This window comes from Toxorhynchites rutilus, chromosome 1, assembly GCF_029784135.1.
Source record: "Toxorhynchites rutilus septentrionalis strain SRP chromosome 1, ASM2978413v1, whole genome shotgun sequence".
Lineage (NCBI taxonomy): Eukaryota > Metazoa > Arthropoda > Insecta > Diptera > Culicidae > Toxorhynchites > Toxorhynchites rutilus.
Window position 1 is genome coordinate 9,323,539 of NC_073744.1, and position 24,188 is coordinate 9,347,726.

At 39.0% G+C, this 24,188-nt stretch overlaps 1 protein-coding gene across 6 annotated transcripts in view; it reads right to left on the reverse strand.

The window, feature by feature from the left end:
* Positions 1 to 24,188, reverse strand: part of LOC129763418 (uncharacterized) — a 151,902-nt gene that overhangs the window by 61,368 nt on the left and 66,346 nt on the right. The window lies entirely within an intron of this gene.

The window sequence follows — 24,188 nt, forward strand, 5'->3', positions numbered from 1 at the left end:
GCTCCGGCGCGTTGGGCGGGTTCATTTCCTTTGGCACGAAGGTGACCCCGTTGGCTTCATACCACTCCAACACGTCCTTTGAATAGTGTCACGAAGCGAGATCCGGCCAGAAGATGGTCGGGCCCTCGTGCTGCTTCAATAGTGGTAGAAAGCGCTTCTGTAGGCACTCCTTAAGGTAAACCTGCCCGTTTACCGTGCCGGTCATCACGAAGGGGGCGCTCCGCTTTCCGTAAGAGCAGATCGCTTGCCACACCATGTACTTTTTGGCAAACTTGGATAGTTTCTGCTTGCGAATCTCCTCCGGAACGCTTAATTTGTCCTCTGCGGAGAAGAACAATAGGCCCGGCAGCTGACGAAAGTCCGCTTTGACGTAGGTTTCGTCGTCCATTACCAGGCAATGCGGCTTCGTCAGCATTTCGGTGTACAGCTTCCGGGCTCGCGTCTTCCTCACCATGTTTTGCCTTTCGTCGCGGTTAGGAGCCTTCTGAACCTTGTATATACGCAGGCCCTCCCGCTGCTTGGTCCGCTGGACGAATGAACTTGACAAATTCGGCTTATTGGCGACATCCCGGATCGAACTTCTCGGATCACGTCTAAACTGCTTAACTACGCGCTTGTGATCTTTTTCACTGACGGAGCATCCATTTTTGCCGTTCTTCACCTTCCGGTCGATGGTTAGGTTCTCGAAGTATCGTTTTAGTACTCTGCTGACCGTGGATTGGACGATTCCCAGCATCTTACCGATGTCCCGATGTGACAACTCCGGATTCTCGAAATGAGTGCGCAGGATTATTTCACGACGCTCTTTTTCGTTCGACGACATTTTTTCCAAATTTACGAAAAATTGACAGTGAAGCATGGCCAACGTGATCTATACACTCTTATCTGATTATAAGCGAAAGCTGAAGATATAATTCCTAAAAATTAAATTTCTACAGCGTTTTTTCCGTGATGCAATTTGATGTGACACACCCTTTATTTATAGAATTTTTAAAAAATTTCTTTGAAAAAGTACGTTTTTATAAAAAAAAATGTCTTATGTCTATTTTTTTAAATTTTTTTTGGTATTTTTTTTATGAAAATTTAAACAATTTCCTGCATTTCATCCTCTGACCAGTATTTTGTAAATATTATAGTGTTTTTGAGTTATAATTTTTGCTCAAAAATATAGAAGAATAGATTAATTAAACAAGTCCGGACCAGAGAGACTGTAGAAAGACTAATTTCCAACCAGAAAAGCTTTGTATATCACTGTCACTCCAATCACTGAACTCTTCAGTGATTGATTACCCTTTGACCCTTTACCATTTCCTTTTACTATAAATTGTCTAGTACTTCTACAAAAATTCGTCCTCATAATATAAAATTATTTTCAGACACAATTCTCGTTCAAGATTCTTCAAGCATTTGGAAATAACACGTTTCTCCGTTGCATGGAATACATGTTTGATACAGAGAATATTACAAAATAAAGGCAGCTCAAATCGGACCATTCCTTCCTCGGGTTTAGGGCACACCAACACATTTGGCCTTTCATTTTTGTTTACATAGATAGAAGATGTAGGAATGCGTTATTCCGTCTGAAAATCCTTTTCCACTTTCGAACAAAAATCAACTTCGTTAGTGCCAACATTAAATGGACTAACAAAGCTTATCTAATTGTAGAACATTTGGGAATTCAATTTTCCGAATTTTCTGATTTTTCTCTCCGCTATATTGATCTACGGGAAGAGACGAATACATCGAAATATAGATGACTCAAATTGAACCATTCCTTCCTCGGGTTTTGCGCTTACCAACACATTTGGCCTTCCATTTTTTTTATAGATATAAGATATGGAAATGCGTTATTTCGTCTGAAATCCATTTCCACTTACGAACAAAGATCAATTTCGATAGCGCAAACATCGAATGGACTAACAACGCTTATTATGATGTAATTTTCGAACATGTGGGAATTCGATTATCCGAATTTTTCGACCTTCCTTCAGGATTTTCCGAAAATTTTCCTAATTTTTCTCTCCACTATATTGATCTACGAGAAGAGACGAATAAAACTAAATAAGGAAGGCTAAAATCGGACCTTCCCTTCTTCGGGTTTTCCGCTTACCAACAGATTTTGCCTTACATTTTTATTTATATAGATGATTTTCATTCTGGTAAAGTAAAAAGTACAAAAACCAGGAAAATCAGGATCAATTCAGAAAAATCAGGCAAAATAGCGTGTTTGTCAGTATATCATGGAACGTATCAAAAAGTCTGAGAAGTTTTTAAAATCAGGAATGTTGGCATCTCTGTTGGAGACAGTTGATGTGATCATTGTTGTGTTATCAGTAGCACAACAGCGTGATGTTTTTTTCTTGTTGCAGACAGAGCTTTCCCAATAGTAGAGCTTGCATGATGTTTGTTGCGTGAACGTAGTTATTCTAGAACAACACAAAGATAATCCTGGTCTTGAGGTCCTGAGTTTTGAACTCACGATCGATCGCTTAGTAAGCGAACGCGCATCCAATGTGGCTACGAAGACCGCCATGTAATGATTTTGTTACCGCACAGAATCTCTTCATAAGCCAAATGATGTCCACAGGAAGAATGGTTCGAAATTCCTAAATAATAATTAAGAATAAAGGGTATGTATGGTGTGTGAGTATTTCGATTTATTCAACAGCTGATCGAATTCGATTATGGGTTACATCCGAATTCCCCTATTCGAGTAACAGAAAATTCCACGTACTCTCCTCACTCACTATTTATATTTTTGTTGTGAAGGCACCCACACGGAAAATTATCCCGAAATTAGGCGTCATTAGTCGCGGGCAAAACACGCTGCATCTGGTCGCGCGGGGTGTGAAGCTATGAAATAATCCACTTTGGCAGTGCAAAAAAAAACGATCATTGGTTTTCTTCCACTTGGCGCCCATCCAAAGACGTGTGCTTCCTCCTTCTGCTCGCTCCGAGAACTTAGAGAGATGGGTATTTTCCGATCCTTTTTCCCGTCTGGTGATGAGATGTGACACTATGATAGATATTCCCATGAATAGTAACGAATAGCTGGAAACGAAACCGGCCGCCTGATATTTCTCCGCTTTGCATACCTTTGGCAAAATTAGTTTAACTGTCAGAATGCGAACCGAACCCGAGAATTGGCAGCCGTCCGCCATTGGTGGTGTGTTTATATTTTTGGCTGCTAAACGGGAAAAGTGCCATCCTGTGCGTTGCCGTTTGCTGATTCGCTAGAAAATCCAGAAAAATGCGCAAATGAGCAACAGCAAGTTCAAATTTTGTTTGGCAACAATCGAATCATCGAATCGTAATCCGCGGGTGGCACAATGAAAAAACTTGACGCGTGGAACGGATCGTATTTACATAGTCGTATGGCTCTTCCCGTTTAACGTCGTTGTGTTTAGAAAAAAAAAGTTGTTGAATAACGGGCAATTGACATAATTTATGGGGGTTCGGACCCGATTCTGTATAATCGATTATTGCTAGCTGAACGGACGGCAAATTGCGCGAAGGTAATCGCAGCTGACATGGCGGCGGTAGCGGCAAAGTTGTTTTGATTATTTTGCAGTCATTAGCGCACACATACGGCTTACGGCTTAGAGAACCGTCGATGATAATTAGTAACTGTTGAATTGGTTTTTGCTAGATAAAAAAACACCATCATAAATTTATTCCATCTATTAATGGTCACGGTTATTGAAGACACACGCATGGTTCATTAATCGTTCTGCAAAAGGTTCCAAAAATATCCAGCTGAGATCTGTTAGATGGTGAATCTTAAGGCACTGGAACGCTCCACCAAACGAACTTGTACAATACGGAACTCAAGTATAGCCAAACATTGATGAGATCATTTGGCTACTCTAAGGCACACAGTTTACAACGACGATTCCTGTTTGGCAGCTTGTTATGTAACAGTTCGGGTTGATTATACAAATTCCCGTCAAGAAATGAATGAACTGCATCGAGGTTTTTCTTTTGTCTGAGGATCACAAAATAAAATACGGTCAAAACATATCGAAGGTAGCGTGAGTTGAATCCATGCGCTGCGTTGGGACTGGCCAAGAAACGGTGGAATAAAACGAAATACCAAACTCACGTGATATGGTCCAATCCCCATCACGTGCCTCGCGCGTTCCTGCTGTTGTAAATACCAGCAAAATATGCTATAATTTATTCTCTTTTGTACAGCTGATGGACTTCCTTACTCCATGGAGCGCCGCGAACCACCGCGAACCAGTTTTGCGGATCGAATCCGCTTGTTGCGCTTGCTTATTGTGCGCATGTGACCACGCGGCACACAAACATGCACAACAACACCGCTCAAGGTGTCCCAATCTCGGCAAAGGAGCTTGTTGTGAATGGCAGCAAGTGCCCGCATCGATTTGTGATCTTTTCCCTACGCGATATGTCAGGTAAATATTAGCAAATTAGCGACAATCGATTTGCATCCCCCACGGTAGATCATATCTCACCGCTTGTAATTGCACCCTTGATCAGATCACTGGAACAGGAAGTAACACTCACACACACGCAAGTTTGCCTGCCACGTCGAGAGCCGTTGTTCTTTATTCTTTTGACAACAATCGAGCCCCATAAAAGCACACGATGAATCAGTGGGTGCCGGAACACACCGATCGAGATATGCAGAAGGATGAAAACACCGTGTGGAGGTGATGTTATCCTGACCTTCCGCAACGGTCATTATTCGTTCGCTATGGTCAACGCCTTTATGATACCCGTAGATGGAGATGGAGATGAAGATAAAAATATATGGAGATTTGCGATATGCTCGATAGAGTCGTCTTCACGTGCCTCTTTTTGTTGTTTCTGCGCGTAATTCATCGCGCGTTTTTTTCTTCTCTTCATCAAGATAAGCGGTACTCAACCTTTTTGACGTAGGACTACGTCTTTCATTTCTATACTGAGGTGTAAGTTCAAACTTTCGAAAACGAAAGCGTTACGCCGGAGACCGAGATTTTGAGCGTTAATAGCTCTTAAACAACTGAACGAAATGGTATGATAAACACTTCATTCGAAAGATAAAAGGTCTACGCGTCATATACTTGTTACTTTTTCATCCAAAAACTTGTTTCAATAGTCTTAAAATTGCTTTCAAAACAGGCTATTGAAATCACCAATCGGTATATAAGCGAGCGCCGCTCGTAAACCCCCTCAGTTATGATTCAGCGATTGGAGCATGTTGTCGCTGTGTTGTGAAGCTATTTTCGTTTATCATGAAAGCGCTAATGAACGGTGTCACCAAGAGCCTGTATGTGCACCTAAGGCCAGAAGGGAATCCATCAGGAGGAGAGTGATGCCACGGTTCCGCTTGAAACATCGGCCGCCACACACACATATACACGCGCGGAATTCTCGTTGCTGAAAAATAATCTGCCAGTTCCCCTGGGAATTGAAAAATACATTCATGCGAAAGAGTTTATTTTAATGTTTTCTATCCATATAACACTGCAACCAAATACATTTGGTTTTGTGATTTTTCAATCAATGGCAATTAATAGGAAAGCTTCTGAATATTTTTTTTCCCATCAGTGGAAAACTTTCGTATCCAATATTGGATGCGTAACATGAAAAACGTGAAACATCATCGCTAAAATCAAGTCATTTTCGAGCGATTATTTGCTTTCTACTCATATAATGCTGCGACCAAATACATTTCGTTTTGGATTTTTTCAATCAAGTGCGATCAACGTAAGACCATGTCTTTCGGCAATTTATTAGAGGTGCAATGAATCTTTAGGAATTCCCGCTCTACGCGCACTGGCAAACGAGAAATGGGTGTTGTGAGAAAGGATTAGCGAACGCGAAAACGACAAACGGGAGAAAGATATGTTTGGAGGTTGAAGGAAATTGGCAGAAAACTTCTTCATTCTATCATTCAAATAATGTGATTCATACCACTTCGTTTTACCAGAAAGAGTTTCTTAATGCTCAAAGGAGGAATTGAGTCCTCCGAGGAAATTACCCAGCGCAAATTAGAGTCGACTATCGATTGCGGCATTCGTACACAAATAATTTTATAATGCAATTTCACCAAAGTGATTTCTTCGGATATATTCACTACATCATGTCATATATTTCATATTCTTCATTATGAAATCCATATCCATGGCACCTATCGGTATCGAATTATCATCGACACCACGATTTTCGCTAAATGCTCCTTTCAGTTCGGCCTGTAAAAAAACTTTTCTGAACTCTAATCCATCAAATTGGGAGCCCTGAAAAGGGCCGTTGATTAAATGCTAAGCTAATATAGCACGCTCTCCTCGGATACGATGGGCCAGCTGGATGTCCTTGGGCATGATGTGACGCGTTTTGCATGGATAGCACACAAATTGGTATCTTCGAATAAGCCTCCTGCAGCGTCATAGCCGCGGAAATTTGGAAGCGCAAGTCGGTTTTGAAGTCCTGAGCAATTCCACGATCCAAAAGCTGCAAAGGTAGCTCGAGCTCGAGTCCTCACGGTGCAAGAGTAGAGTAAGAAGAGTGGTGCTCCCTTGGCCGAGTGGTTAGCGTCATAACTAACATGCCGGGTGTTCGGGTTCGATTCCCGTTCTGGTCGGGGGAATTTTTCGTCAAAGAAATTTCCTCCGACTTGCACTGTGATCACGCGTATTCTAGAGCTTGCCACTCAGAATGCATTCAAGGCGTGTTATTTGGCATAGAAATCTCAACTACGTACCAATAAAAATGACGCAAGTAATACTACGTTGAGACGGCAAAGTTCCTCTAGGAACGTTAGTGCCATTGAAGAAGAAGAAGAAGGTGCCATGGATATGGATATCATAATGAAGAATATGAAATATATGACATGATGTAGTGAATATATTCCCATATCGAAGAAATCATTTTGATGAAACTGTTTACCGTTTGTCGTTTTTAATTGTTGGGAAAGGGCATTATTTTTGCTGAGTAAATTCCAAGAAAAAATCCATTCCATCTTTAAGCGTGATTCATTCTGCTTCGGATTAACGGAACAGTATGATAAAAATTTCATACAAAAGATAAAATGTCCAAAAGTTATATGATTGCTATTTATTGAGTCGAAAAATTGTTTCAATAGCTTAATGATAGCTTCGAAAACAGGTTATTGAAATCATTCGTTCCGTATGTAGCGCGCCCACTTGGAAGAATTAGAGCCCCCGCACACTACAGACTTTTCTTCAGCCGACAGTTTGGTCGGATCGGCTACTGGTGCAAACACCGACCCAACGGAATCGGTGTAATGTGCGCACATGCATACCTCTCCGTACTGATTAAGAAGCCGACCGAACTATCGGTCGACAAGTCAGTATGCAGTCTGCGGGGGCTCTTAATTTCGTTTTTGCAGGCCGAACCGAAATATTTTCAGTCGAGTTAACTCTTTTTAACAGTAATGCTTTTGAATCCGGACACTTTGCATTACATTCAATATCATACCACAGCCATAACATTTTTTTCATGTTGAATTTATGCTAATAATAGCTACTAATATAGTTACTGATAGTTTCTTGATAGTTACTAATTAATCGCATTAATTCAACATGCAGAAAATGTTATGGCTGCGGTATGGTATTAAATGTAACGCAAAGTGTCCGGATTCAAATACATTACTGTATACTTACTTCGATGTTATTCGTTTCTCTCTCAGGGTAAGCAACGAATATAATAAGGGTGGGGTTTAGATTCTATACTTTTATGGTTTATAAAATGACGCTTCCTTTGCTTTCGTTCATTTCTTACTCTACTCTCGCACCGTGACGACTCGTTTGTTTGGGACAAAGCAGACAGCTCGTTAGTCTTTCGGTGGTAAGGCACCACGAAAGCAGCTCGGATAAGCGCACCAGCCGCAGGAAGTGTGAAGAAGCCACATCGCTATCGACCGGGAACTTTCCGTAAAATTCGTCGCTATCAGAAGTCGCTGATCCGCAAGCTACCATTGCAGCATTTGGTTCGTGGAATTGCTCAGGATTTCAAAACCGACTTGCGCTTCCAAAGTTCCGCGGTTATGACGCTGCAGGAGTCCTATTCGAAGATACCAAATTGTGTGCTATCCATACAAAACGCGTCACATCATGCCCTAGGACATCCAGCTGGCCCATCGTATCCGAGGAGAGCGTGCTATATTAGCTTAGCATATAATCAACGGCCCTTTTCAGGGCTCCCAATTTGATGGATTAGAGTTCAGAAAAGTTTTTTGCAGGCCAAACTGAAACGAGAATTTTCGTTTGGATGCCATACAGCATCGAGAAAATTCCGGAAAGATCTAATCATTGCTGAAAAACAATCTGCCAGTTCCCTGGGAATTGAAAAATACATTCATGCGAAAGAGTTTATTTTAATGTTTTCTAACCATATAACACAGCGACCAAATACATTTGATTTCGTAATTTTTCAATCAAGTGTAATTAGCTGGAAAGCTTCGGAAGATTATTCTTTCCCATCAGTAGGATATTTTCGTATCTAATATTGTATGCGCGCGCAACGGAAAATGTTTCGTATCGCGAAAATTATATAATTTTCAATCGATTATTGCTCAGTCGCCGAAATTTTCATACTCAGAGTGTTTATTCTCCTCTAGTTTGCCTTCCAAATTGCCATCGTAAACCACACCTTCTCTCGATTCAATCACGCACGAAAAGCATACTTAAATGATATTCTGGTGGTGAAACCCATTCATTTTTCGTGAGGCGTCGTGCACAAATTACGTAACGCGATAAGGGGGGAGGGGGTAGATGTTGCGTTACTTTCTGTTTATTAGAGATAGGAAATTGCGTTACGTAAGGGGGGGAGGCGGTTCAAGATACGGATTTTTAGCGTTACGTAATTTGTGCACGACGCCTGAGGACATCGACAAGACCACATCGTTACTGAACGAGCTGAACGGCGAGGGATCGAGGGATTCATTACCTGGCCTGACCTGACCTGAAATGCAATCAGTTTGTTTTAACTGTGAGGGAGCGCAGAAAAGCCGATCGATCAGAAGGAGAAGAGAAGGTGACCAAGAGAGCATCGAAATACGGTTCCTCGGGAAGACATTGAAGCAGCCGCCACACACACACACATACAAGCGCGCAACTCTTTTCGTTTGCTGGTTATCGAGAAGAAACCTGGATAGAAATGATCGTTGCGGAAAAATAATCTGCCAGTTCCCCTTGGAATTGAAAATTACATTCAAGCGAGTTTATTTTAATTTTTTTCTATCCATATAATACTGCGACCACATACATTTTGTTTTGTGGTTTGTCAATCAAGTGCAGTTAACAGGAAAGCTTCTGAAGATTATTCTTCAGAACAAGGTTTTTTGTATCCAATATTGGATGCATATAACCTTGAGCCTCCAACGTAATGTTCTCGTTTTTGAAGCCACCCAAACATTTATTTATTCATTCATTCAGGGTGGATTTAGATTCAACTTCAAACAAATGATCCCTAAATCAACGATAGTCCTACGTCACCCTTGCGGTTATACCATAGATATAACCCACTTCCTGTTTTTTCATGGGGGCCACAAACACGCTAACACGTATTGTTAACATAGAACCACGAAATTATTGCCGGCGAGAACAAACATTGAAGAAATTTAATAATAAAACTCTTTGATACAAATATTTGATACCAATGACAAGCGCCGATGCTTTCACTAAGTGATGAACGCGAACGAAGCAATTTGAGTAGATTTTCAAATTAATTCTAAGCATTAACATGTACTGTTGATTGCTCACTGTCTAGAGCACAGAATCCGATATCTTGAACTTCTTGCATATCTAAGCGTGTTTTCCAGTATCTCTTAGCAAAACTACATCTCCAACGCAGAACGAAACATCTCAGAAGACGCAGAACGGCAACAGGAAATTCTAATCGAATCTATTGTGTGGTGGCGGTAACTCTCAACGCTGAAAAATGACTGATTAATTCACGATTTATCAGTCATCCAGCAAGCGACCGGACGTAAACAACGCTTCCCAATTGATATTTCTCAAGGCTGAATTGTTTAGTTTAGTTTTTCAAATTGGTCTTTTTCAAGGCTAGAATTAAATGAACTGAGAAAGCTTAAAGCCTCTATAAATCGAAATTTCTAAAGTAAAGTTTCTAAACAGGACTGATGGGTTTGCGTTGTTTGTTAGACGCAGCTGGTTGATGGTTGATTCATGATTCATCTTGTTCATTCTTTTTCGTGTGGTGAAGGATGAAATGAACAAATAAAAGCACATTTTTCAAGAGTTTCAAAATGTTTGTATGTATGGTCAGCTTAGAATTGTATAAAAAAAAATCCAAACGATGTCAAGCAGGGATCGATTCAAGGCTGGCTGGAATGCAATTCTGTTTTGCACGACTACGCTACCTACATAACCACTAGTGCTGTTGCACAAATTGATGTCTGTTATAGGGCAAAATAACATTTTCCTCATTGTGATAAGTGCGTAGAAACATTTCCTACCAATCGATGCAAACATTCTTCCGATCTATTAAGATATGTTCGGCTTATCTGATCTTATCTGATCTTAATCTTTCATTTTTTCCTGCATGTGTTCAGGTTTTCATTTTACCCCACATATATTCCGGTTAGACTTAGCCCCACGTCAAAAAGGAAAGCATAAACGTAAATCTGAAGTTTATTGCATTTTTGTGCTTACCTATTCGTATTGTCAATACCGAGCAACTAATGTAACTAATAATCTAAATCCGATCTCGCTCTAGCTAGCGATCCGATGGTCGGTGTTAAGTCACTGGAGGCACCGCGTAGAACTTCGTTTGCTATAGAGTGCTTCTGTATGTTTGTGATTTAAACACACTCTAATTGCTATTTGTTGTTTTCATGGCTTCGGACCAGAGGGCACTATATTTTTTATATTTTTTTAAAGCTGAGGATTTTTATATAACATATCTCGATATTAGAGATGCTATTTTTTTCGTTTTTAAGATATGATTTTTAAAAGTTAACCGATGCCTCGAAAAAACTATTTTTTCACCATTCTCCATTACAAAAATTCATAACTTCTGAACTACTGGACTGGTTCAGATGATCGACAAAATAGCATCTCCGATATTGAGATATGTTATGTAAACAATCCTCAGCTTCCAAGGAAAAATATAAAAAAATATAGTGCCCTCTAGTTCAAAGCCACGAAAACAACAAAAAACAATTACAATCAACAATTACGAAAACAAAATCCATTGCTTTTGTAAGTTCAAACGGCTAGCTCATTGGCTTCAATTTATAGAGTTTGTAGATCATCTAAATCGGTTCAGTAATTCAAAAGTTATGGATTTTTGAAAAAGTCATTTTTGGGAAAAAATTGAATGTTGAATGAAGTTGAATGATTTTTCGGACCACGCTAAAATGGAAACGCTAACGAAAAAAATAAAAAAAACGGGTCTAAAATTTTGCGATACAGAACAAAACTACCACTTTTATGGAAATCTGAGAACCACTAGATCGATTTGGCATGGAATGGCTGTATGGAAACTCCTGAAAAAAAAACTCGTAACATTTTTGTGTGTAAATTCTTCTCGCGTTTGACATATTCTTAACATGTTTCTAAATAGAAAAAAGGTAGCAGAGCATGTAAATCGCAAGTTATACATAAAAACATAATAATGTATAACATAAAAACATTAAAAATGTTACGAATCAAACTTTAATAGTAATTTTTCAAAAAAAAAAACATGTAAAAGTTGTTGTTCGAAAAACTTTTTTCCTGTTAATGTGCTCATCTTCCAATGTATGGGTGACTTGTTGGAAATTGTATGGGCTATTCATATCTATGTTTTCTTAATTTAAAAAAAAACACGTTTTCGAGAGCAATAAATTTTATTTTCCAAAACCAAAAAAAAATATATCAAACAAATTTTTGGAAAAAAAAAATCATTAAAAAAAATTTTAATGATTTTTTTTTCCAAAAATTTGTTTGATATATTTTAATGAAAATATGCATAATTTTTTACATTTCATTCTTTGACTAAAATTTTCTATAGGATCTACAAAATGTTGGTTAAAGAATGAAATGTAGGAAATTATTTAAGTTTTCAATGAAAACAAAAAGATTAAAATGAAAATGAAAATGAAAAAAAATCTTGAAAATATGTGTTTTTCAAATTTTGAGAAGATAGATATAAAAAGCCCTTACAGTTTCCAACAAGTCACCCATATATCGTAAGATGGGCACCTTTAGAAGGAACAAGTTTTTCTGACAACAGTTTTTTTTTTCTAGATTTCTTATATAATTTTTGTGAGAATTTAAAGAAAATGTTTTCGAGAAAATGAGTTTTAATTTTTTAAATACTCTTTTCTTCAGCGAATTTTTTTTTCAAAGTTTTTGCTATTTTGAAAATTTAAACATTTGTTTACATTTCATCCTTTGACCAGAATTTTGTAGGTAACTTAGTTTTTGAGTTATGAATTTTTGTAAAAAAATAAGAAATTGTTTTTGACCCTTCTCAAAAAGTAGGCTAAAACGTTTTTGAAGATTTAAGGTATGCAAAGTTGCTTGAATGACCCATGCGTTTACACACACAACGTTTCACTGCTATCTGAGATGGGTCTGCCTACTCCTAAGACGAGTTGGCATGAAGTTCGTCAATGGTTTTTTTTTTCAAGAACAATATGAAATCTTCCATCTTTTCGTTACATATTCAAAATACAGTCGCTGTAAATCGAAGGTAGGCGAATGGTAGTTTAGTCGCATAGGAATATTGAACGAAGACTGAAAACGTGTTAACTTTGAAAAAACATAACCTATAAACAACAAAAACGCATCCCTGATTTTTGGATATCTATATATATAAAAATGGATTTCTGTCTATCTATCTGTCTGTCTGTCTGTCTGATTCTTATGGACTCGGAAACTACTAAACCGATCGACATGAAAATTGTTATGTGGGAATTTTTGGGGCCGGGGAAGGTTTTCATGGTAGTTTGAGACCCCTCCCCCTCTCCAAGGGAGGGCTGCCATACAAATGAAACACAACATTTCTGCATTACTCGAGAATCAATCAAGCAAATGAAACGAAATTTGGCATGTGAGGGTTTTAGTGTGCGATAAAAGATTGTATGGTGGTTAGATACTCCTCTCCCCTCTCTTAGGGAGGGCTGCCATAAAAATGAAACACAAATTTCTACATTACTCGTTAATTAATCGAGCAAATGTAATCAAATTAGGCATATGGAGGTTTTAGGGTGCAATAAATGTTTCTATGGTGGTTAGACACTCCACTCCCCTCTCTAAAGTAGGGCTGCCATACAAATGAAACACAAATTTCTGAATAACTCGAAAACTAATCAAGCAAATGGAGCCAAATTTGGCATATGAAGATTTTAGGGGACACGAAACGTTTCTATGGTTTAGTAGTCTAAGGGGAGAAGAGGGGAGGGGTCTGTCTTTATTCTATCATATTTTCTGTATCAAACATTTATTCCAAGTAACGGAGAAACATGTTATTTGCAAGTGGTTGAAAAATCTTGAACGAGAATTGTGTCTGAAAATAAACTGATATTATAATGATGAGTTTTGGTAGAAGTACTAGGATTTTTTTAGTAAAAGATAAATTCAACGGGGTCGATTAGAAGATCAATCAATGAACAGTTCTGCGATTGGACTCATGAACTTGCGCTTAGTAAGAAAACGTGAATGTTTGAAGGTATTGATAACAAAAAACAAATTTTTGGCGGGACGAAGTTTGCCGGGTCTGCTAGTATTATATAAAAAGGCCTGAGCTTTAACAAAAAAAAAAGCAAAAAATATTAATTACTCTGTCTCTAAACTATGTCAACTATAAAAAACAAATGCAATCAATAATTTTGAAAACAAAATCCACACTTTTTGCGAGTGTAGTATTTTTCAAAAAGACTATCTAATCGGCTTTGATTTGATATTTCGATCATCTGAATCAGTCCAGTCGTTAAAAAGGTTATGATTTTTTGAAAAAGCCCCTAATGAAAAAAAAAACTATGACATTGCTATGTAAGTAGAAGAGTAGAACAAAGGTATGTATGTTTGAGAAACAATACACGTGTTTCGCTCATCTTTCAATCTTTCGATGATTCGGGACAAAAAAACGTAGTTGAATGAACTATCGTTCAACGATGAAATTCAAATCTGCTTGATGAATTCCACACACTGCTTGACATTTATTCTCACACGTACAACTATAAAAACCTCTCGAGAAGCGAAACCTCTTCATAAATAGTCATAGCGGCACAGGCTTTTTATGCGTCCTCGTCTCATCCGCAATACCGGAAGTCATGTCTAAAATTAGCCATGTTCGGATCAATGAGCCTGCGTTGAACAGAGCCTAGCGGCAGCAGTAGTTGGGGCAGCAAAAAACGACAAAGGACTGTTACCGTTATTAAAAGAGCGTCGAAACTTTATTCGAAGGTCTGAGGGTGGAGTGGAGAGAGTTCGGTGTTTTTAAAGCGGCGGCGGCGGCGGAGGCGGGTTGAAGGTCGTTCACTCCAACCAAAATAAAGCAAACACAAGAGAACGAAAACGAGAATACGCCGAAGCGGTAAAACGGTGGAGCTGTTTGATAGTCTCCCTCTTCTCTCCCCAAGTTGGATAATGCTTTCGGTGCACGCTATGGCTGCCGAAAAATGACAGCAGCGACCTTGAAAACATAAGCGCGAAAAACAACAACAAAAAACACAGAGGCAAGTCGAGGGCCACAGCTCTGATAGTGCTGATAGCAGTGGGCTGGGTAAAGATACAAAGGAAGCGTTGTTTATTTTTTGGTATGATATTTTGATAATTGAATTTTTGGTTGTTTGCGGAACGTGCTCTGCGACGTTGACAGCGGAGGACAGAGACACAATGTTTGACCTATTTTCGGTTTCAGCTCTGTTGGTGGTGCTCTCGCCGGTATTATTTTTAGGCACCATTATGGGTGTATTTTCCGCCTGCGGATTACAAATCTAATGAAAAAGGTTCACAATGGTGTGTACTTGGGTAATTAATTTGGGCTGGGATAACCTGGTTTGCGCAAGTACTCGCAGAAAGAAAGTTTATTGACTTTTGCTGAAAAAAGCCACGAGGGTAGAACCTTGTTTCAGTAAGTCGGATTTTTTATTCATCAAAGTTTCATTCACAATAAAACCACCAATTTATTCTCCCCTAACAAGCCTACACTACTTCACCTTCCCTGTGTTTGCCCGAGAGCGCATTTTTCTAGTCGAAGCACCAGACTCGATCACGAATGAGCGCAAAGAATAATTTTCTTTATTTTCTTTCTGCGATAAATTTTCCTAACCCAACTCATTTGCATGGCCTCCGAACGTCATACTCGTGCTCCGCTTCTGGTTGGCTGCGCTTGTGCGTGTGCGTGTCACGCGTTTCGCGCCCGGTCAACGAACGTCCTTGGCACCGAATCGAGGCGCGTCAGCACGAAAATATGACGACCATCGGGTTTTTGTGGTGTACAGATATCCACGGACCAAAGGGGAATGCGTTTCGATCGCGATTCGTTCGATTTCATTTCGCTTCCACTGACCGGGAGTCGGAATAGGAAGTAATCGAATAACGCCAAACACCGAGCAGGCTGACAGACAGTAGGCGACGACCATTTGCCAATGGTTACACACTTTGCCTATTTCAGAGTGTTGTTTATAAATAAACCGATTAAGCGTAGCTTTTGCTCGCAAAGAACAAATGGCTTCCGTTTTTCTCGATATCAAAGGGGCATTTGATTCAGTTTCCATGGAAATTCTCTCAGAGAAGCTTCATAATCGTGGACTTTCACCAATTCTGAATAATTTCATGTACAATTTACTGTCAGAAAAGCACATGAATTTCTCTCATGGCAACTCAAAATCTTCTCGTTACAGTTTTATGGGCCTACCGCAAGGCTCCTGCCTAAGCCCCCTCTTGTACAGTTTTTACGTCAATGATATGGATGATTGTCTAACTAGAGACTGCACGCTGATACAACTTGCAGACGATGGAGTTATTTCCATCACGGGTACTAATCCCGTCTCTCTGCAAAAGTCGTTGCAAGATACCATGAACAATCTGTTCACGTGGGCCCTCAAGCTGGGTATCGAATTCTCTACGGAGAAAACTGAAATGGTCGTTTTTTCTAGGAAGCACGAACCCGCCCAATTCCAGCTTTACCTATCCGGCAAAACGATCCAACACTCTATGTTTTTCAAATACCTGGGTGTATATTTTGATTCTAAATGTACCTGGGGGAGACACATTGCGTATTTGAAACAGAAATGCCAGCAAAGAATCAATTTTCTCCAAACAATAACCGGAACATGGTGGGGTGCCCATCCAGGAGACCTCATTCTGTTGTACAAAACAACGATATTATCAGTGTTAGAATATGGCAGTTTTTGCTTCCGATCAGCTGCCAGGATTCATATTCTCAAGCTGGAGAGAATACAATATCGTTGCTTGCGTATAGCCATGGGGTGTTTGCATTCGACACATACGATGAGTCTCGAAGTTTTGGCAGGAGTACCCCCGTTTACTCTTCGGTTCACAGAATTATCCTACAGATTTCTCATCCGTTGCAAGATCATGAATCCATTGGTGATTGATAACTTCGAAAATCTACTCCAACTGACTCCTCAGTCAAGTTTTATGTCTTTATACCATGAGTACCTTACCCACGACGTGCACCCTTCACCAGGCATCTCCAACCAAGTTTGCTTCCCATACTTTTGCAATTCCTCTGTCATTTTTGATCTGTCCATGCGACAAAAAATCCATGGAATACCAGATCACCTACGCTCCAATGTTATTCCGTCGATATTTTCGGAAAAATATGGGAAAGTTAGATCTGATAAAATGTTCTTTACTGACGGTTCATACATAAACGGGTCCACTGGCTTCGGCATCTTCAATGAAAATTCCAGAGCCTCTTTCAAACTCAAAGATCCTTGTTCCGTGTATGTCGCAGAAATGGGTGCGATATACTATGCTCTAGGGATCATTGAAACACTGCCCATCGACCATTATTTTATTTTTTCAGACAGTCTCAGCTCAATAGAGGCAATCCGCTCAATGAAAGTTGATAAACGCTCATCTTATTTCCTAACAAGAATAAGACATCTATTGAGTGTTTTGGTCGAAAAATTATTCAAGATTACCTTAGCATGGGTTCCCTCTCATTGCTCGATTCCGGGGAATGAGAAAGCGGACTCGCTAGCTAAGGTGGGCGCTTCAGAAGGCACACTTTTTGAAAGGCAAATTGCCTATAATGAATTTTTTCACATTCCTCGTCAGGACACACTCGTTAGTTGGCAGCGCATGTGGAGTGAAGATGAGTTCGGTCGCTGGTTACACACGATTATCCCTAAGGTTTCGACGAAAGCTTGGTTTAAGGGATTGAATGTCGGTCGTGATTTCATTCGCGTGATATCTCGGCTTATGTCCAATCACTACAACCTAAACGCGCATCTCTATCGCATTGGGCTCGCAGCAAACAATCTTTGTGATTGTGGCGATGGCTACCACGACATGGAGCATGTTGTCTGGTCGTGTATCCGGTTCCATGCTGCTCGCTCTCAGCTCTCTAGAGCACTGAGAGCAAAAGGCAGACAATCGGATATCCCCGTCTGGGATATCTTAGGTAGCCGGGATCCTGATCTTCTGCTTCATCTATACCTGTTCCTCAGAAACGCCGATGTCAACGTTTAATGATGTTTCCTTCGTTGTGTCCCCGTTTCATATCCCTCCTATCCGATCGATAAACTTTTACTTAGTCGCGGCAATACATACACACACTCTTTACAGATGCACGGGCCAAAGGTTGTGCAGTCCACTGATCATTCAACAAGAGCCAAAGGTTGTACCGCTCATGACAACTCTACACGAACTGATGATTGCGCCGGCTAGTGACCATTCTATCCTGGATTCCTCGAGTCGAGAAAGACGCACCACGCTAGATATGGGGTACAGACTAGGGGGCCGTTGCTGATTAATGGTCAGCTGCATCCCAATAGGAAGTAGCCCGTGTCGGGCACACGTACAGAGCATCGAAGACTGCAACATACCAATTATGAGAACACTTGTAATACTAACCTCGAGCCAACCGCGAGTAATCGGTTACATATTACTAACATAGTTGTAAAACAAAAATTGTCAAAATATTGGACTCCCGGCCCCGTCAGGCTAACGCCACATGTGCCTTAATAAAAAATATATTTTGGAAAAAAAAAAAAAAAGCGTAGCTTCCTCCTTCTAGCCTGTTAATAAATGTGTAGGAGATTTGGAATGATTTATGCTGGTGAGTTACTTTATTTTGCATAGTGATGATTCTACATTTGTCAAACAATGTGTTTTAACACTTTAGGGACCGGGAAATCTGTAATCCATATGCCTGGGACCACTCGATTTGACTTGTGTGAAACTAAGACAAGATGAGACAAATGGCTTCTTACTTCTAGAGATGTGCCATCCGCTCATGAGCTGTTCCGAAGAATCGACTCTTTGAAGTGAGTTGACGCGAAACAGCTCGCAAAAAAAATCAAACAGCTCTTCAGCTCACTTTGATGATGATGAAGGAGAGAAAAGAGCTGTAGAATTGAAGAGAGTGTGTGAGCTGTAAGATTCAAATGAACTGACCGTCTCTCGCTCTTCGTGTTAAGACATCAGTTTAGTTTCATTTGTCCCTCGTCTTTTCAACTGTTATATTCGCGTTGACGGCATTGAGCTTTGTTTACCAGTTTAAGGGGCGCCAAAAATAATAATTGGCTCTCAGGCAGAATGAACACGTTTTTAAAATTCAAATTATTAATGAAAATTAACTTCTGTGTATCAAATGAGTATTCTATTTCAATGAAAAACACTTTGTTTGCAGGCGGTGCAAAAATCTCATAAGATTTTTTTTTTTGAAGAAAACTTTCTATTGTAATGTAAAGCCTCAGTAAAAATGTCGGAAATGTTGTACTCGCCGAGTCTGTTGTAAATAATAGTCTGGAATACGTGTTTCAAGTAATTAATAATATGGTGTGAAAAATTTCATTTGAATTTTAACATTTTCAAACTGGCTTCGTGGCTATCGAGTTTGGGACCCAAATTGAAAGTCGGCACTGACAACTGAGCTGAAGAGCTGTTCATAAAGAACAGCTCATTTAGATGATCTGATATGATCAGAGCTGTTCATCATGATGAGCTGATTTGCACACCTCTATCTTACTCTTCTTCGTCGTACAAAAACGAAGCCATGACATGAAGATGCCAGAGTTGCCAAATATTATAAAATTTCGTTTTTTTTTTAATTTTTGTTTTTATGAATCGTAACATTTGGTTGGTGCGAATTTTATGATTTTGCATATTTTCAGTAAGTTATTCTCAAAAAAGGATAAAGGATAAAATAAGTCTTTTAAATACCCATATCTATAATATAATAATGATATCCATAACAACTCGTCCAAGATTGTCTGGAGAATCTTTTCTCGTTGATTCGTGCAAAACAACGGCGCTCTTCGGGGGGTCTTCGTAGCCTAATTGGTTGCGTGTCCGCTACTAAGCGAACGATCATGAGCTAATAACTCAGGGCCCCTCAACTGACCATCTTTGTGTGTTATTCTAGCTACTACGTCCACGCAACAATCATCATGTGTCGGTAATCCCAGTCCCTTACCGCTCACATTACGATCTGCTGCATCGGTAATTGGTGCGAATTCTAGCACAGCAATGGAAGCCTCATATCAGCAGTCCCGTTGTGAACAGTCCAACTGTGAACATTCGAACAATAGGAATATTCTAACGCCGAAAAAGGCGGCATGTGTTGTGTATCGATAGAATTGGAATATTCTTAGGCCTAAACAGCTATTGTGTTATACATAAAAAAAAAAACAAATGTTTATCGATGGATAGGAATCTTAAGCCTAAATAATATACAACAATAGTTATCTTAACATAAAAATGTATACGAATAAATTCGGCTCTGTGACAGCTGAATTGCTAAATGAGCCTAATAAACGGATGGGATAAAAAAAAACGGCGCTCAACTCCATTGTAATTCCGAAACAACTTGAAAAACGTGATTCTTTCGCAGTACATGACCGTTGTACCGAATGCTTCGCATACAGCCGATACGCAAGAACATCTTGTTGGATTGATGGACTTGCTATCAAAGCGGCGAGAAGAATGTTAAGCCCATAAATTTATAAACAGTGAAGCAGCATCGACATCGTATCGAATTTCAGCTTCATCCAATTTGTGGATGACATGAATATTGAATTCGACTATGAGTACACCGTCGATGAAGCGAAAACTTTCCTCGACAGAACAGAACAAAATTCGTAGCTCTTTACATCATCAAAATAAGTCAGCGGGAAAGAACATGTCAGCAGTGTAACAATTGGTAGTCAGCAAAACACAACCTGGATGGTATAAGTTATTTCTTTTTTCATATTTACGAGCTAGAGCTAACAACTCTGCCATCTGCATAGTGAATGATGAGACTTTCCATTTCTTCTTAGCAATGGAAATTTTATTCTGAAATATGAAATCGTATTAGGGACCTAACGAAGCTAAATTGACAAATGAGTATTTTGCCGTTCACTTTACTCCATTGTGAAAAAACACATACATAAACTTGCATATAATTTCTTCACATTTCCCTTAAACTAAACATCGTAATATTCATTAAATTCACCATTTCTAAATTCAATACAAATCCAACGCTATTTATTTTTATTGGCAACACTGAAAAAATCGGGTTTGTTCACAAAATTTATCGAAATCAGCCAATCAGAAATCAGAACGACTGACAGAAATTTGGTCCGTAAAAGACCCCCTATTGTCTGAACTTATCTTAGGTGTGAAGTTGCATGCTTTGCCTGCAAATTTTCAAGAGGCTTTAAGCTTTGCAGTTCATTCGCATCTATGTGTGAAGTTAGCGGATGAAATTTCAGCGGATAAAAGTTTTTGTTGCGTGCAAGTTTCTGTTCAACGTCTTGCTAGATTTAATTAATATTGAATTATTTCAGTTGAAATAAATTTATCGTTTATCAAGTAACAACCTTCAAAATCATGCTCATTAGATAGAGAATTGAATCATTCATCTTTCCGCGTAATTCTTTTTTTTGACGTAGGATTACGTCTTTCGGGAACATATTGGGGTACAAATTGAAAATCGAAAATCGAGCGCACCGTGAAAATTGTCCAATTTCAAATGCTTATTGTTCAGTGATTTCATGATGGATTGATGAGATTTTTGCGTCAATTTATTTCAGCACTCCATAACAATTTTTTACATTGAATGAAATAATATATGTCATGAAACTAACTATCGAACAATTGAAGAATCTCAATCCCTATCCTAACAGAAATACCCACTGATAGGTCGAAATTGACGACATATGCGGCGGGTCCCAAACAGAGACATCAAAACCAAGCTGCCTAGGGGAAATTAGCATTGCTAATACATGAAAGTAGGGGGAGATTTTTTTTCCCACCGACATGTATTCCCTAACAGAGATTTCAAATCCATGGTGTCTGGGAGAAATCAGCATGTAAATACCCTCGATAGTTTAACTAACGACGCGCACAAATGGATAGTGCTCATTGTAACTAGCGTGGGCATTGCTGATTGCATACGTGCTGGCGAATAAGTTGAGAGCGATGAACAAGTGTTTTTTCGTTCCAATAAGAATCTTTTGAGTGAAGAATGATGTTTCAATGAACTGAATAGAACTTATGCTTGATAGAATATAAATAAAATTTAAATTTGGAACTTTTATGTTGGTTGCTTCGTAAAACTTTCAGCACAACTGTAAGTGTAAAATTGTGTATGGTAGCTATTGTGTTAAAATGACTTGAAATATGAAACAATTTTTTTCCTCCCATGGAAAGTTCATGCGACGAGGAAAATTGGAAAAATGAAGGAATATTCGAAAAAGTGATTTCACATATGCTCTACATACGTATTGGGTGCTGTTAGCATTGAGGCATGTAGCATCGTGTTCCGTTGGGTTTAAAGTGAAAAGGAAATGGGTTGAATAAATACTCAGAAAATAAAAAGTTATGAATGAAATTACTTTTCCATTTCAAATATATTTTCTCTATACTAAAGTAACACTTTTTTCTGGTGAGAAAAATTGGATTCGATAATGAAAATTATCTTATATTGCTTTGATGAGCTTTTTCTTCTTTATTTCATCCATACATAACACAGGCGTCATCTCGTCCAGGACCACAGAGGGCGGCTTTGGTACGTGATACGCGCCATCTAATCTATCATTATCACTCGGTTATGGACACTGGTGAAGTGAACAAACAATACCTAACAACCAGACAAAACGGAGCCAAATCATTATCGAAGAGTTTAATAATGTAATTCTTCAAACGTATCCAAAATCAGCGTGCAGCAGATAGCCTAACGGAATCCTACGTCAACTATGCGGTCGTGTCTTGGGCACAATCCTCCTGTGACTTTTTTCTTGATCGTGATATAGACTGCAACGTAAGCATGGGTCAATATAGGACAATATACAGAATTTTGAAAATCAAAAAAATAATGAGTGGGTTATATCTATGATATAACCGCAAGGTTCACGTGGAACTACCTTAGCTTAGCAATCATTCGTTTGTATTGATTAAATTCTTGATTGAATGAAACAGTTTCCAAATTCAATTGAGTTCAATATATTTGCTCTGTGAGCGAACAAATGCCGTGTAAAGTCAATTCATTTATTGTGATTGATTGTTCTTCGTTACAAGTAAATTTAATGACGGACCTTTTACGTTTGGTATGATGACTAGAACAAAATATATGTACGGAAGAATTATCAAACGTTTGATGAACCAGCCTAAGGCTGAAAATCTTTCCAATAAAGACAAAAAAAAATTATCAAACGATTATTTTATTTTACATTTCCCTCTGAAGTTTACATCCCAAAAGTGTACATACTTCTCGAATCTCGAATTTGCTTGAAACTGGGAAGTTCATTCGCTTCTAGTGGCTGCACGATTTTCCCAGGTTCCTAAGTTTAGAAGATCATGTTAGGACAGACATATTCCACTCTGCACAAAGGCAAGCGAGGACAAAAGTACTCGCAGTTTGCATTTATTTGCAGAGCCGATTTCCCGAGAAACCTCGGTTTTGAAGTCTGTGTTAGGGAAACACATTTCAATCGGAACAAAAATACCCCCGATTTGTATGAATTCGCAATGCCGATTTCCCCACTCTTCATGGATTTGAAGTCTGTGTTAGGGAAACACATTCCAGTCGGAACAAAAATACCCCCGACTTGCATGAATTTGAAATACCGATTTCTCCAGGCACCTTGGTTTAGAAATCTCTATTAGGGAACACATTTCGGTGGGAACAAAAGCTCCCCCTACTTTCGTGTGTTCTTTTTCTTCTTTTTGGCTTTAAGAGGGTTTAAACTTTTCAGTTCACTCGCCTCTAGGCTCTTTGGTGTGTTTGCAATGCCGATTTCGCTGCTTGGTTTTAAAGTCTGTGTTAGGGAACATTTTTCGATGAGAACAAAAGTCCCCCTACTTTCATGTATTTGCAATGCCGATTTCCCCAAGGCTGCTTGGTTTTGATGGCTGTGTTAGGGAAACCGTAAATCGGGCCAATCAAAACGATGCAGTTAGGGCGTTTAGATAACGCCTAATATTTTACAGTTATTCAATTGTTTATCTAATGAAAAACAACATTTTGTTAGTTGCGATAGATGCGTAGAAATATTCCCTATCAAGTGATGCAAACATCTCTCCTATCCAGTACGAAATGTTCGAGCTATAAGCATTCGAAATCTTTCATTTTACCCTCCATATATTCCGGTTAGACGTAGTCCCACGTCAAAAGGTGTTCGAATAGAGTTATCGAAGTTAATCGATAGAGAAATATTTTACCTATCTTCCAGCCACAATTTAATTAATCGGAAAAGGATCTGAGAAAAGTTATAGGCCAAAACCTGTACAATTTGTATGGGTGAAATAAATTAATTTAAAGAAAATTGAAAGAAGTTATTTGAGACGACCCAAAACACATTTTCGAGATAATACTCATAGGATAGAGAATACTTTTATATACCTTCACCCAAATTTTCGTTGGCCGGAAACGTGAGCCAATATAGGGTCAATATAGGAAAATATACAGAATTTTTAAAATCAAAAAAAGTTGCTCGAATAGAGTTATCGAAGTTATTCGATAGAGAAATATTTTACCTATCTTCCAGTCACAATTTTATTAATCGAAAAAGGTCATGAGAAAAGTTA